Here is a 14,453-nt window from a genome sequence, read left to right as displayed (position 1 = left end):
CCGTAATAACACGAACTGACCAGAACAAGTATTTAATAATTTTCGACTTTCCCCGATCCAAATCCGATTTCCTCATTTCTTAATCTAATTCAATACAAGTTTGACTTATTTAATCATATAGTCAATCAAATTCATCCAAAAACACATAAATGGGCTAATTACACTTTTGCCCCTAACATTTCACATTTTTCGCAATTTAGTCCCTATTTCACAAAACACAAAATATTCAAGATTTAACCACACCCATGCTTGACCGAATTTCACTAAGGTCCCTAGCAGCTCATTTCCTTCATTTATTTCACATTTTGACACCTCAATTTACAAAATTTACAATTTAATCCCAAATAGGCATTTTTACTAAAAATCGCTTAATTAATTATGAAAATCTATTAACACATATGTATTTTTCATCATCAAACACAAAAAACTCAAGCTATCAACAATGGAAAATCACAAATTCTTCATAAATTCTGAAAATTAAAGCATGGGCTGGCTAATTTACGAAGCAATGATATCAAAAACGTAAATATTATCATAAACCGAACAAAATCCATACCTTAATTTGATCTCCAAAGTGCTGAACCATAAACAAATAAAATGGCCTCTTTTTCTTTCTTACATTCGGCCAACAAGGTGTAAAATGACAACCAAAATCAAATTTTGTTTTATTTTTATTATCACTATTAACATAATTACCAAACTATCCTTAATGAAATAATATAAAAACTTAATAATGGTTGTCCACTATTGTCCATACTATCATTTAATGGCCTAATTTCATTTTAAGGCCTCCACATTAAAATAACATAGCAATAAAGCACTTTAGCAAATAGCAAGCCATTTTTACAATTTACGCGATTAAGTTCATTTTCGCAAATTAGCACTCAAACGATGAAATTTCATACGAAAATTTCACACATATCAATTCACATACTTTAAGAATGGAACATAATATTAAAATATTTTTCTGACTCAGATTTATGGTCCTGAAACCACTGTTCTGACTAGGGTCTAAATCGGGCTATTACAACTCTCCCCCCTTAGAGATTGTCGTCCTCGAAAATCTTACCAGAAAGAAAATTAAAGAGTTGCTTCCATATAGTACATTTCAAATTCACACATGGCTTCAAATTTCATATCTCTTTAATCTCACAACTAGGATTCTAATCTGTCTTCCGCTATACATCATAATAAGCTGAAACTGTTTATAACTAAACTGAATTACTTTCATTTTTTGCTCAATTTCATTGATGAATTTAAACTCGTGAATCCTTTTTTCTCACAATGCTCTGTCTCAAAGTAACAAAGTTCGGTAATTGCAACCATATGATACCTCATACAATGTCATTTTTATAATCACATGGTAGTTTATCAAACAACAATAGTCTTTCTTAGTTGCTTTCAAATTCTAAAACGCAGTGACAAATAAATATTTCAAGAATTTTCAAAAAAACCTTGCACTCACAACTTACCATAGTTTCTCCCAGAATTGCCATATAAATTTTAGAATTTTAATCTAAAATAATGATGACTGACACCATATGCAAACTAACAGTCTCTGTACGAATAACTCAACTGATTTATCAAAAGAGAAAACCATGCATACAGAAAGACTTATTCGGACAATTAACAATAATTCAGATAACATTTATCTTTTTCAATGATAAGAGATAATCCCGATACAAAATTCATCAAAATTCTATTTCACTATTACTTAAATATCAAAACATGCTGAATTAGTCCTGAAGACGCTTAATAATTAACTTTAACTTGTTGATAGCTCAAACATTTAAACACGAGGTAAGAAATATTATGTTTTATACCCATTTATCAATACCTCTTTCTCAGATTATCAAGCATCTTGTTACTCCTATATGAACAGTCTAACTAACACTATGAGCCACCTGCAACAATGGTTATTCAATCTCAGAGCTTCTTGATATACACACTCTTTCTCGAAGCAACAAACAATCATCCATTCAACGTCTGAAGTTTTGAATTAAAAATCAATTTATGTTGAACCCCTTTTTGACTTATAATTTGATAACACATCTCTAAGTTTCACGAATTCACTCAGTAAGAATCAATTTAACTTCTAATCCAGCTAACATATAATCATCCTCTAATAAGATCAATCACGTATTCATCGTTCGTAAAGCACACAAAAGTTTCTTATTCAAATCATTTGAAACTATAATCATTTCTCTCGGATAATAATATTTACTTATAGACTCAAAAGTTTTTCGACGATTTGAGCTAGCTTTGCTGTGCCAAGTTCAGGTCTCGCTCTGTGACAGCCCAAAATTGACCCTAGTCGGGAAGTGGTTTTGGGACCGCTAAACCGAGTCACCGAAATGTTTGAACGTAATATTTATTGTCTAGAATATGTATTTATGAATGTGTGAAAATTTCAAGCTTCGATTTAGTCGATTGCATGTGAATTCAGTTATTAGGACTTGTGTGACACTTTTGAAATGTGATAGGCTAATCTATAAGGACCTAATAGTGCATGTAATCAAAAGGGAGGACTTGCATGTCAAATTTCCCCCCCTAATAGCTAGTGGCCGGCCATGACAAGGGATTATGGGCAAAAACATGTCATAAAACATGTTGGGACAATGGTGTATGTAAGAAAAAAATAAAATAATGAGCATGGGAATTGAATAATGAAAGGGAAGAAAAAAAAAGAGAATGGTGAGTGTCCCCCATTGCCGTGAGTTGAAGAAAAGAAAAGAAAAATTTGTTCATCCTTTTCATTCTCTCTTGGCGAAAATTCTAAGGAAGCAGAGGGAGTTCTTGCCTCATGTTTGGTTTGGAAGAGGATTAGGAAGAGGTTTGGCCATACTTGTATCAAGATTAAGGTATGTTTGATGTTGTGCCATGAGATTCATGCATGTTTTGGTTGCTAACTTGATGTTCTTATTAGCCCATGGTTCAAATCCTTGCTATGTCATGGGGTGGTATTCGCCAAGGTGGATTTTGTGTTAATGCCATTGTATGTTGAATATGAAGCTTGCTAATGATACATGTGATGGTGGATTGATGGCTCTTGGACTTTCTTTTTAGCATTTTGAGTGAGACATTAAGTTCTTTGTTTAACCATGACCAAAATTGAAATGGTATGGTGTTGTGATGTATTCGCCATGGTACATCCATAAGTATAATTTATGCTTATTGCATGGTAGGTAAGATTTGTGTTTTGGATTTATGTTCATGTTTAGTTATAATCAACCTTGAGATTCGGCTCTAGCATATACATATATATATATATATATGTTTGCACATGATGTATTGGTATGACATATATACTATCTCAAGGTATATATTTTCATATGATGATGTTTGGTTATGAAGTAAATGATTGATGCGTATTGAGTTACAATATGGAATCGTTAGTTAGTAAAATGTATGCCGTTTATGTGTGGTATTAAGTGTATAATTGGCCTCAACATGGACATGCATATTCGCCACATGAGGGGATTGGTGTGCATGCATTCAGTTAGAGGCAAGCATATTGATGCCTATTCTTGGCTTGGAAAATTCGACTAAGGAGAGTACTAACTAATGTGTTGAGTTTGATTCATGATTTCCGTACATATGTGACTTAAATGTCTAATGAAAATATGTGGGCTAAGTACCTTGAATTCCTCTTTCGATGCTCAAATGATTAAATCAATTTATTTGTTAAATTAAGATCAAGAGCAAAGGGGAGCTAAATCCGATAAAGGGAAGGAAAATGTGGTCGAATAGCCATCGGAATCATTCGACAACATCCGAGGTAAGTTTTCGAGTAATGGAACTTAGATTATGATTTGATTAGATCATGTGTTAAGCAAATCGAAATCATGCTCTTTGTGTGTGGCTATTGAGCCGAAATTGTAAATATGATAAGTGTCTTGTGTTTGAGCTTTGGCAATGAGAATGTAATAAGAATGCGTATTGATTTGTTGATATATGTGCTTGGTTATTCGAATGGTATCCGGGCTAAGTCCCGAAGGCTTTTGTGCTAACTGACTAAATCCGGGTCAATTCCCGAAGGCATTTGTGCGAGTTACCAAAACCGGGTTAAATCCTCAAGGCATTTGTGCGAGTTACCAAAACCGGTTAAGTCCGAAGGCATTTGTGCGAGTTACTAAATCCGGGCCAATTTCGAAAGCAATTGTGCGAATCACTATAACGGGCTATGTCCCAAGACAATCGAGCGAGTCGCTATATCCGGTTAAATTCTGAAGGTACGTGATTCGGGAATGAGCAATCTTGCTGTAAAATTTCAGTTAATACGCTTGCAAAAATTCCAGCAATGAGGTATGTTCAGTATGCGCTTGAATTAGTTGAGCCCTTACAAGTAAGTATTCGCTCATTGATAAACGAGCTACCGCCTTTGGCTAAGTTGATCTTTGTGTATGAACATAAGGGTTGGTAATGTGAAGTAAGTATGATATTGAGAATGTGTGCATATGAAATTATCCGTTTAGCTATATGAATGCTATGCTTTTGTTGTGCTGAATCCCTTGCTCAAAACTTACTAAGCATAAATTGCTTACTCCGTTTCTTTGTTCTCTATTTTATAGATTTTGGCTCGTCACCATCGGACTCGGGATTTTTGGAAGTCGAAGTCTCCCACACTATCAAAGTCCCTTTTGGTACAATTTTGGTTGAGCTTTGAAATGGCATGTATAGGACTACCCTTTGTTGTTTTTCTAGTACTTTTTGTGATGTATGTGTGTGTGACCATGCGAAAATGGCGCATAGAAGTGGAGTATGGCATTAGACCATTTGTGTTTATGTATATATATATGGTTTCATGATGTGACTATGGATTGGAATGGAAGTGTTGGGCAATGATCAGCCCTTGGAATGGCTAAATATGATCATATGTGGACCTATGTATGACAAAACTCTAGTTGGTCCATGGAAACCACGAAATAGGTAAAGTTTACCTTGAAAATAGATGCTGACAGCAGCAGTGGTGTGGATGTGAAAAATCACTAAAAATAGCAGGAATGGAATTAAATAGCGAATAAATTATGTAAATGAGCCTTGATGAATCTACTTTCATATGGAAGAAATGAGACGGTCATATGAGTTGTATGTTAAGATATATTTAGGTATTCGTGAAACAGGGCCAGAACGGTTTCTGGATTCCCTATTCCGACTTTGGAAATTCATTATAAATTAACCAGAGATCATTAGGAGTCATGCCATATATGTATAGATTTCTCTTTGAGTATAGTTTCTATAGAAACAAACGGAATCAGTATTGAAGCCCTGTACAGGGAGATATTAAAGTTGTAACGTGCGAAAGTCAGTGTAGCCGACCCCTGTAACATGGGAGACTTTAACTAATAAACTGTACTAATTGGCTCGACCAAAAATTCTAGAAAAAAATATGTAGATGGAAATATGAGTCTGGTTTCAGGGAAAAATTACGAAACTGATTTTTGAGTTTTGAAACTCAATATATGATTTTTAAGGCGACAGTGATGCAGTAACCAGCTTGTCTGGAAATTTTTTTATGGACTGTGAAAACAATTAAGTTAAGTCTGTGTGCACCTTGTGTTCGACTCCGGTAACGGACTCGGGTACGGGGTGTTACACGCTCTACAATGTCAAACATTTTAAACTCTTGTAATCATCAAATATGTCACATAACTCTTTTCATGCAGCTTTAACCGTATAGAATCACATAATATCTCTGTACACTCTATTATTAGAACACACTTCAAACCGTTCATTGACACATGACTGAAGATCATAAATTTTTTCTTCAAATTAGACTAAACCAGTAGTGATGTTTCGGTTGACAATATCTCTATGCAAAAAAGAAAACTTCAACAATCGAACTAACTTTAATTCACCACAACATTTCTCAGATAGAATTGTTCCGATAGATATAATTCTGTATCAAGTCTTCAAGAATACGAATTCTTCCTCCAGACTATCCTTCAATTTACACATATGCGTTCAAAGTTTATTTCCAATCCGGTGTATAGATTCAAACACATATAACCCAATTAACTTTTCAATCAAATAATTTTAGATCAGATTAAACTACTAAATCGGTCTTTTTGAATAAATCTTTTCCTCTAGTTAAAAAGGATAACCCAGACATATCATTATACAGATGCCACAATCATCAAATAGAAATCATAATGTCATAATCTTACTCGTAATAATAGATAATATCTTGACTGTTAATAAAGCATTTGAACCCAGAAGAAAATAAAATATGATTTGAACAACCACCAATGCAAAAGCACAACTTTTATAACCTGATAATTGTACTGCAATACTTCCCAAATTTTAGAACAGAAATTATGATTATAACAAATATGTCATTTCTGTCAAATAGATATCTCTTATAGATAATCACATAGAATCATAAGAAAACCAGAATAGTGAAATTTTCAACATTTGAAGCTACACAGTATATCAGAAAATTGCAACCCACATAGAATAATATCAACTCCGATGATATCCCAAAAATGTCCAACAAGAACAATATCACTCATAAATATTGGAATCCACAGTAACAAAAGCAATATAATCTTCACATATTTTCAACAGAACAATGCCCAGTAGAAACAGAGTATTAGCATCATACATTTTTTCTACTGTCAATTTTCATATCCACACAAGAGAATAAATACCCGAGAAAGACATAGCAATGTCGAATATAACCCAAACAGACCAATGATACTTTCATCTATTAATACGTTTAGCTAATGCTCTCATACGATAAGAATTCTTCCTGAAACTAAACAGTCACATATGCTTTTGAAGATAAATGTACACATAGAATGTCCAGAAGAAGTCATAGTAACTGCTTGACTATAACCACTGCACTCAGCCATCAATATAATTCAAACATTATTCAACTGTCTAATAATGTCATCATTAAGTCCATATTATACCATCAATAACAGAAATCAATTCAAAAGAACTTTTGGTTAATACCTTTCTTTAGATATCATACCTGAATACTTTTATTTCATCCAATTCGACTTATTCGTTAACAGTGACTTTGCATTATTTGAATAGTCTTTAGAACTTTTAAATATCTTCTTTAGTACTATGTTCATTTGCTGGTTCATTTACTTCTCTGACCATATTATTAATCTTCTGAACACGAACTTCTGTAATTCCATACTCGTAGGCTTATTCAACCCAAATCTTACAGATTTCATTGTAACATTTTACGGATAAAGAGGGTTAGGGTAGCAAAGCCTCAAATTTAACTCTCTCATACATGCATTTAACACATACTATCACAATAAGCAGTTCATTTCTAATTTCACATTCTTAAAATATTTAATAGACATTTGCTTTTAATCACTTTTGTTCTTAACACATAGTTCATATGGGAACTCAAATACTAATTCACGATCAAATCATTTCATATAATAATCATAATCCAAATATCATAACTTATATGCTGATATAATTCTATCATTTATCAATAACAAAATGTCATACTCTTTAATCCATACCTTTATGAGTTTCAACCCATAATCAACACATTTCCATTCAAACATTTGAGTACACATTCTGTTCTATCAGAATTAGCTCAGTTGGAAAACTTATTTGTCTCATCAAAACAATTTTCGTCAGAGTCGGGAGATATCACACAATCACAGGTTAAATGTGGCATGTATAACTAAACTCACATTAGCTATGTTAGTCCTAGAACTGACTAAACCATAGCTCTGATATCAACCAAATGTAACACCTCTAACCCGTATCCGTCACTGGACTAAGGTTATAAGGCATTACCGGACATATCGAAACATTTCACAAACAAAAATTATACATCATCATATCATCATAGTCAAATATCATCAATAAGTCTCTTTCTTAGGTCAAGGAGACCTTAAATAAACATTAGGAAGGGGTCGGGACTAAACCGAACACATACAAAATTTTTTTGAAACTCAACATTTTTCCTAAGTTACAAAGGTCACATGCCCGTGTGAACAGGCCGTGTACCTCATACGGCATTAGACACACCCGTGTGTCAAGGCCGTGGCATAACAGGGCATACATATTGACTTATTCACACGGCTGTAAGACACACTCGTGTGTCTAGTCCGTGGTTGAAACTAACTTGACCACACGGCCTGGCACACACTCGTGTGTGTGCGACTATGTGGTCTACTTAGGCTCATTTCGAAATGGCCCTCGAGCAAAACGACAGAGACATACGCCCGTGTCCCTGCCAGTGTAGGCAAAAAAAGGTCATTTACAAGGCCAATATGCCACCCATTTGGGTCCCCTCTACAATTCCAAAATCAAGCATCATATATGCAACATTTTAAGCCAAATTCAATTCCAAACATATATCAATCAATCCATAATATCATCAACCAATTTCATGCTCATTTTCTATATCAAAGCATATTAAATTCACATGCTAAACATTACCAAATTCCCAACTATGAACATATCAAAATGACCATTTCACTTGGCCATATACATATATATATCTCTAAACATATAACGTTATTTGCCTTTTCAAAACCATATTCAAATAACTAATGCATCATAAATGTTATACTCATCATTTTACCTATAGGAATATGAACCATAAGTCGAAAATACATCCAATATTTCGCCTCAATGCTCAAGCCAAATCATATAACCAATTACACCATACATATAAACTATGAATTGTACTTCCCAAAATGAGCTCTATACATAACCAAATATACACAATATTAGCATCATAATTAAGCCATTTTTGTATGGCTATATATATACTCAAATCAAAATGAACCTCTCAAAACTAGCCTATACATGCCACATAACCAAAACCCAAAGCTTTTATTTACCGAAGCGATAACCGAATAGTGTGATGACATCTCTTACAACTTCCAACCCAAGCAAGTCTCTAAAAATCTATACACATAGGAAAAAACACATAGAGTAAGCTTTGGAAACTTAGTAAGCCATAAGCAAATAAATCATTTCAATAATATTTATAAACCAATATCACTAAACTGAATTTATCAAATCTCAATCACATATACATTTATTCTACTCGTAAATTCATATAATCACATTAAATAATTCCACTTATCTTATTTATCAATGAACGTATAACCATGCTTCATATATGTCCAGTTCGTAAATATTCATTACATCGTCAATCAAACTATGTTCATTTATTACAAATCATACATAAGGTTATTTCAACTTCTTTATAAACACTTCCAAACTCGAACATCCATAATTCCCTTATTCACATAAACCAAATTTGCATATATGAACCATATAGCCAACTCAACCATTTTAATTTCATTATCTATTCAAGTTTTCGAACCAATAAATCATACATCAAAGCCATGTTTCATGTTTCATAACTCTCACATCCGAAACATAGAACCAGAATTTCATATAACGAGCATATATAACACATTATTCATTTATATACATTCATATCATTCGTTGTCATATATTTCACATATAGTCATATGATACATACTCACCTTTCGTTTCTGAATTTCATAACAAATCACACGTACCTGAATCGAATATAATTTCACATGGTTATTCATTTCTCAGAATGCCCATTGAACCGTTCAGAATCAATAAGGATACTCGGATAATTCTTAAGCTCGTACAATGCCAACGTCCCAGACGTGGTCTTACATGTAATCAAATATCGATGCTACTGTCTCAAACAGGGTCTTACACGAAATCATATACGATGCCAATGTTCTAGACATGGTCTTACACGTAAATCAGAAATCAATGCCAACGTCCCAGACCTGGTCTTACACGATAACACATATCAGAATCCTATGTAATGACATATGTATCCAAACAATTCCTACAGTTTGTACGGGGCTTTTCAGACATTGTCACATTATCGGAACATTCTCAATTTCACCAATTCAAAAAATCCATGATCGAAATAGATTCTCCAAAGCTCGATTCAATTCGGCATCACATATATATTTCTTTACAACTCAATTCAGCATATATAATGCACATACATTTCAATTTAACAACATTTATTTACTTATGAACTTACCTTGTACTAGATCGAACTGACCTGAATGACTATTCGATAAATTTTGACTTTCCCTAATCCAAATCTGATTTCCTCATTTCTTGATCTAATTCAATAAAAATTTGACTTATTTAATCATATACTCAATCAAATTCATTCAAAAACACATAATTGGGCTAATTACACTTTTGACCCTGACATTTCACATTTTTCGCAATTTAGTCCCTATTTCACAAAACACAAAATATTCAAAATTTGACGACACTCATGCTTGTTTGAATTTCACTAAGGTCCCTAGCAGCCCATTTATTTCATTTATTTCACATTAAGACCCCCCTAATTTACAAAATTTACAGTTTAATCCCAAATAGACATTTTTACTAAAAATCACTTAATTAAATATGAAAATCTATTAACACATATTTATTTTTCATCACAAAAAAAACCTCAAGCTATCAACAACGGCAAATCACAAATTCTTCAGAAATTCTAAAAATTAAAGCATGTGCCAGGTAATTTACGAAGCAACGATCTCAAAAACGTAAAAATTATCATAAACCAAACAAAATCCATTCCTTAATTTGATCTCCAATGTGCCGAGCCATAAACAAAGAAAAGGGCTTCGTTTTCTTTCTTACATTCAGCCAACAAGGTATAAAATGACAACCGAAATAATATTTTATTTTATTTTTATTATCTTTATTAACATAATTACGAAACTATCCTTAATGAAATAATATAAAAACTTAATAATGGTTGTCCATACTATCATTTAATGGCCTAATTTCATTTTAAGGCCACCACATTAAAAGAACATAGCAATAAAGCACTTTAGCAAATAGCAGGCCATTTTTTCAATTTACGCGATTAAGTCCATTCTCAAAAATTGGCACTCAAACGATGAAATTTTCATCCGAAAATTTCACACATATCAATTCAAATACTTTAAGCATGGAATACAATATTAAAATATTTTTTTGACTCAGATTTGAGGTCCCGAAACCACTATTCTGACTAGGGTCTAAACTGGGCTATTACAGTAACCCTATTCCGACGACAGGTACAGTTTAGGGGTGTTACAAGACAGGATAACATTGAAGCTAAAGTTTTATAATAACCTAACAGTGTCTTGAGACATACAAAACTATAATTGAAATTTTTTAGTCCGAGTTAAAGAGACCTGAAACCAATTTGCAATTAAATTAAAATTTATTGTTAGTCTAATTAAATTCTAATAAGGGATGTTACAATATGTTTCCTTCGGGCTAAGTAGTCACATGCATATTCTAAAGCCTTTTGGCTTAATACTTCGATACTCTCTTTAGTGTGGTGTAGTTTTTGCTCTCATGAACTCATTAGTGTGGTGGAGGGATGTGTTGTGCTACTATTTGATTATGCACTTCGATGCCCATTGGTATGATGGATGAGTCTTGTGAATCCAAGCCATTTTTCTCGAGTGTAGTAAAGGCATTAATGAACTAAAATGTTGATAACATTACTTGCTTGTGAATGTTAATTATTATATGTAAAATTTTTGTTATGCACTAAGGTCTTGATCTAAACAAGATAAAAAGAAAAAATAAGCTAATAAGAGTTTACACTGAAAACGAGTCCTAAAAATGTGTGGTCTAGTGAACTTGCCTTAAATTCCATAAAGGAGATTATGTATAAACATGTTAAGCAACTATTGGTTCTTTATAAGAATGTTGAATACGAAAGTCATAATGTGAATTAGCTAATAGATCATGAAAATGTAATGTGAGCATTATAAGTCGATTAATCTAATAAATCGGTTAATGGCACCAAAATTGTGACTTATAGGAATTTTTATGACAAGTTTAAGAAATTGATTAACACTATTAAGGGATATGATGAGTAGGTTAATCCATTGATACTTACTAAACTCATCTAGCACACTCATTAGTTGTCTAAATGCATAGGTATTGACTTAGGGCCCCTTTGGATGGGCAGTGTGTTTACCTACGATTAGTGTAAAAGCAGTGGTGGCGGTAGGAATAGATACTGTAGTGTATTGTAGCATGAGACAAAAAGAAAGTTAAATGCACTGTACTGGAGGTAAACACCCATCCAAAGGGGCTCTTAACGAAAAGCCATGATGTCGACTTGGGAGCATCGTATCACCCATCAAGCTTTTAAGGTTGTATCTCAAAGTGTTTAAATGTTAATGGCTTATTAGCATGTATTTAAAGACTCAGATAGAAAAGGAAAATATAATTTCAAATGGCAAGTTTAAGTGATTTTGAATTTTCTTAAATCAACATTTGTGCCATTCTATCTTTGAAAGTGTTTATGCTATGTATTTGAGCCTAAATGAGTTTAAATTTTGTTTTAAAATGTTTTGTTTAATGATGAAATTATACAATGATGTGTAGACATCTTTTAGAGTGTTTTTAAGACTAGTTTTCTACTTAAGAGGACCAGGGTTGCGATAAGTATCAGACTAAAATAAGTAAGTAGCTAAAATGCTACAGTATATGCCCAAGGTTTGATACCCTTGCAATAAGTATGAAACTAAAATAAGTAAGTAGCTAAAATGCTATAGTATATGCCCAAGGTTTGATACCCTTGCCATAAGTATCAAAGTGAAATAAGTCAGTAGCTAAAATGCTACATTATAAGGACTAGGTACTGGTACCTAGGTCTCTGGTACTAATACGTTGTCCATTGGACAAGTTCCCTGCACTCTTTTGTCTGTTTGGAGTTGAGCACTCTAAGGCTCTACTTGTCCTCGGACACCATTGATCACCCATGGAAGGTTTCTAAATGATTCTAAAATTATTTCAGTATATTTATACAATTTTATTAATTTTTTTTAAAACTTTGAAGTATGTAGAAAATCCTTATCGTTCTAAACCCGAACGACCCCAATTTAAGCTGGTAAGCTTCAAATATTTGGTTTACAATTTAAATAGGTCCTAACATGTAATCAATGAGCCAAAATGATTTCAAATCACATTTGGTTCTTTCTTAAATCTCGAGAATTGTTTTCAGGAATTCCATGAAGTTGTGAAATGGTGTTTTATTAAAAGAATTTTTTTATTCAAGTCTAAAAGTGCTCTAATAGCACCTCCCATTCGTATCATATGTTGGAGTGAGTGAGAGGTGCTACAGCTCTACAGAGTAAGATTGTTTTCCAAGTTGATTTAACAAAGTTTTTGTGCCTACTTCTCCTTTTCTCTTATTTGCTTAATGCCTTTGTTACATAGTCTTATTCGAACTTGTGTTCAAACATCTGTTAAGATATTCAATTTGGACAAAATACAAATAGTTGTTTTTCCAAAGTTGTTAAATACCAGTAATTCACTTTTATGTAATCTAGATCAATAAACTAAATTTTAAGTAATCTAAAATCAAACTAAACAAGTTAGTAAGACTTACTAAACTAAAGGCAATGAAAACATTCTAGTTTTTCAATCAATTTTATGAACTCTACCTCTAACTTCATCTAATTCAGTTAATCAATTATCTCTAATTTAATTGTTCAATATATGTAATTACTAATACAAGATTCAATGACATTAACTAGACCTTTTCAAGATCTACCTAGGTTAATCACTCATCCCCACTAGCTATATTCTTATGCTTGGTAAGTATGGTAAAATCATTAAACCAAAAACTATATAGTATCTTCCTATCCTAGCTCCAAATTAACTTTTTCATTGAGTGCTACTAAAGTTAATCCCAATATATTTAATTTAGATCTCAAGCATTTCTCTTCCAAGAAAATTTGAAGTTATCAAATTAGTGCCACTTGTTAATCAAGAAAGTAGATTAAGTAAGCACGGGACTAAAAAATTAATTAAGATAGATCAAAACAATTGAAGAAAAATAATCAATTAACTAAGATATATAATCCATCGTCATTCTAAGTAAATAAAATTTTGTTCATTTAAGTTGAGAAAACATTGAAAAAAAAATCGAAACAATTTTGCATTAAAACAAATTAAAGGCTCTAGAGGGAAAGTGGGTGAAGATTAATTAACCTTTCTAAATATTTCTTTCCTTTTTGTCTTTGCCAATTTCTCATGGTTTGAGAGTTTTTTTTTTTCTTCGAGTGAATTCTTCCTTTTTCTTTTCTCTAAAATCCTTTTAATCATGGAACCCTTAAATTTTGGGCTTTTATCTTTGTGGCCCACTAGACAATAAAGTTTAGTGGATCAAACTATTGGATGCTAAATTTCTTCTTTGATGAGCAAGCTTCACCACTTGTATTTGTTTGGCCGATTAAAGGACATCTCTTATACTATTTTTTCTTTATGCTCTAATTTTTTCATATTTTATTCTAAGCATACAAAAGTAAAGAAGCCAGGCAAATTAATCCAAATTAACTCCAAAAAATAAGATAAATAAACAAAATATGAATAAAAATTAATCTAAAAATTATAAATTCTAATGGAAATTAATCTAAAATCAATAATTT

Source organism: Gossypium arboreum, chromosome 3 (assembly GCF_025698485.1).
Source record: "Gossypium arboreum isolate Shixiya-1 chromosome 3, ASM2569848v2, whole genome shotgun sequence".
In the NCBI taxonomy this organism is placed as follows: Eukaryota; Viridiplantae; Streptophyta; class Magnoliopsida; order Malvales; family Malvaceae; genus Gossypium; species Gossypium arboreum.
Note: the sequence above shows the minus strand (reverse complement) of the source record.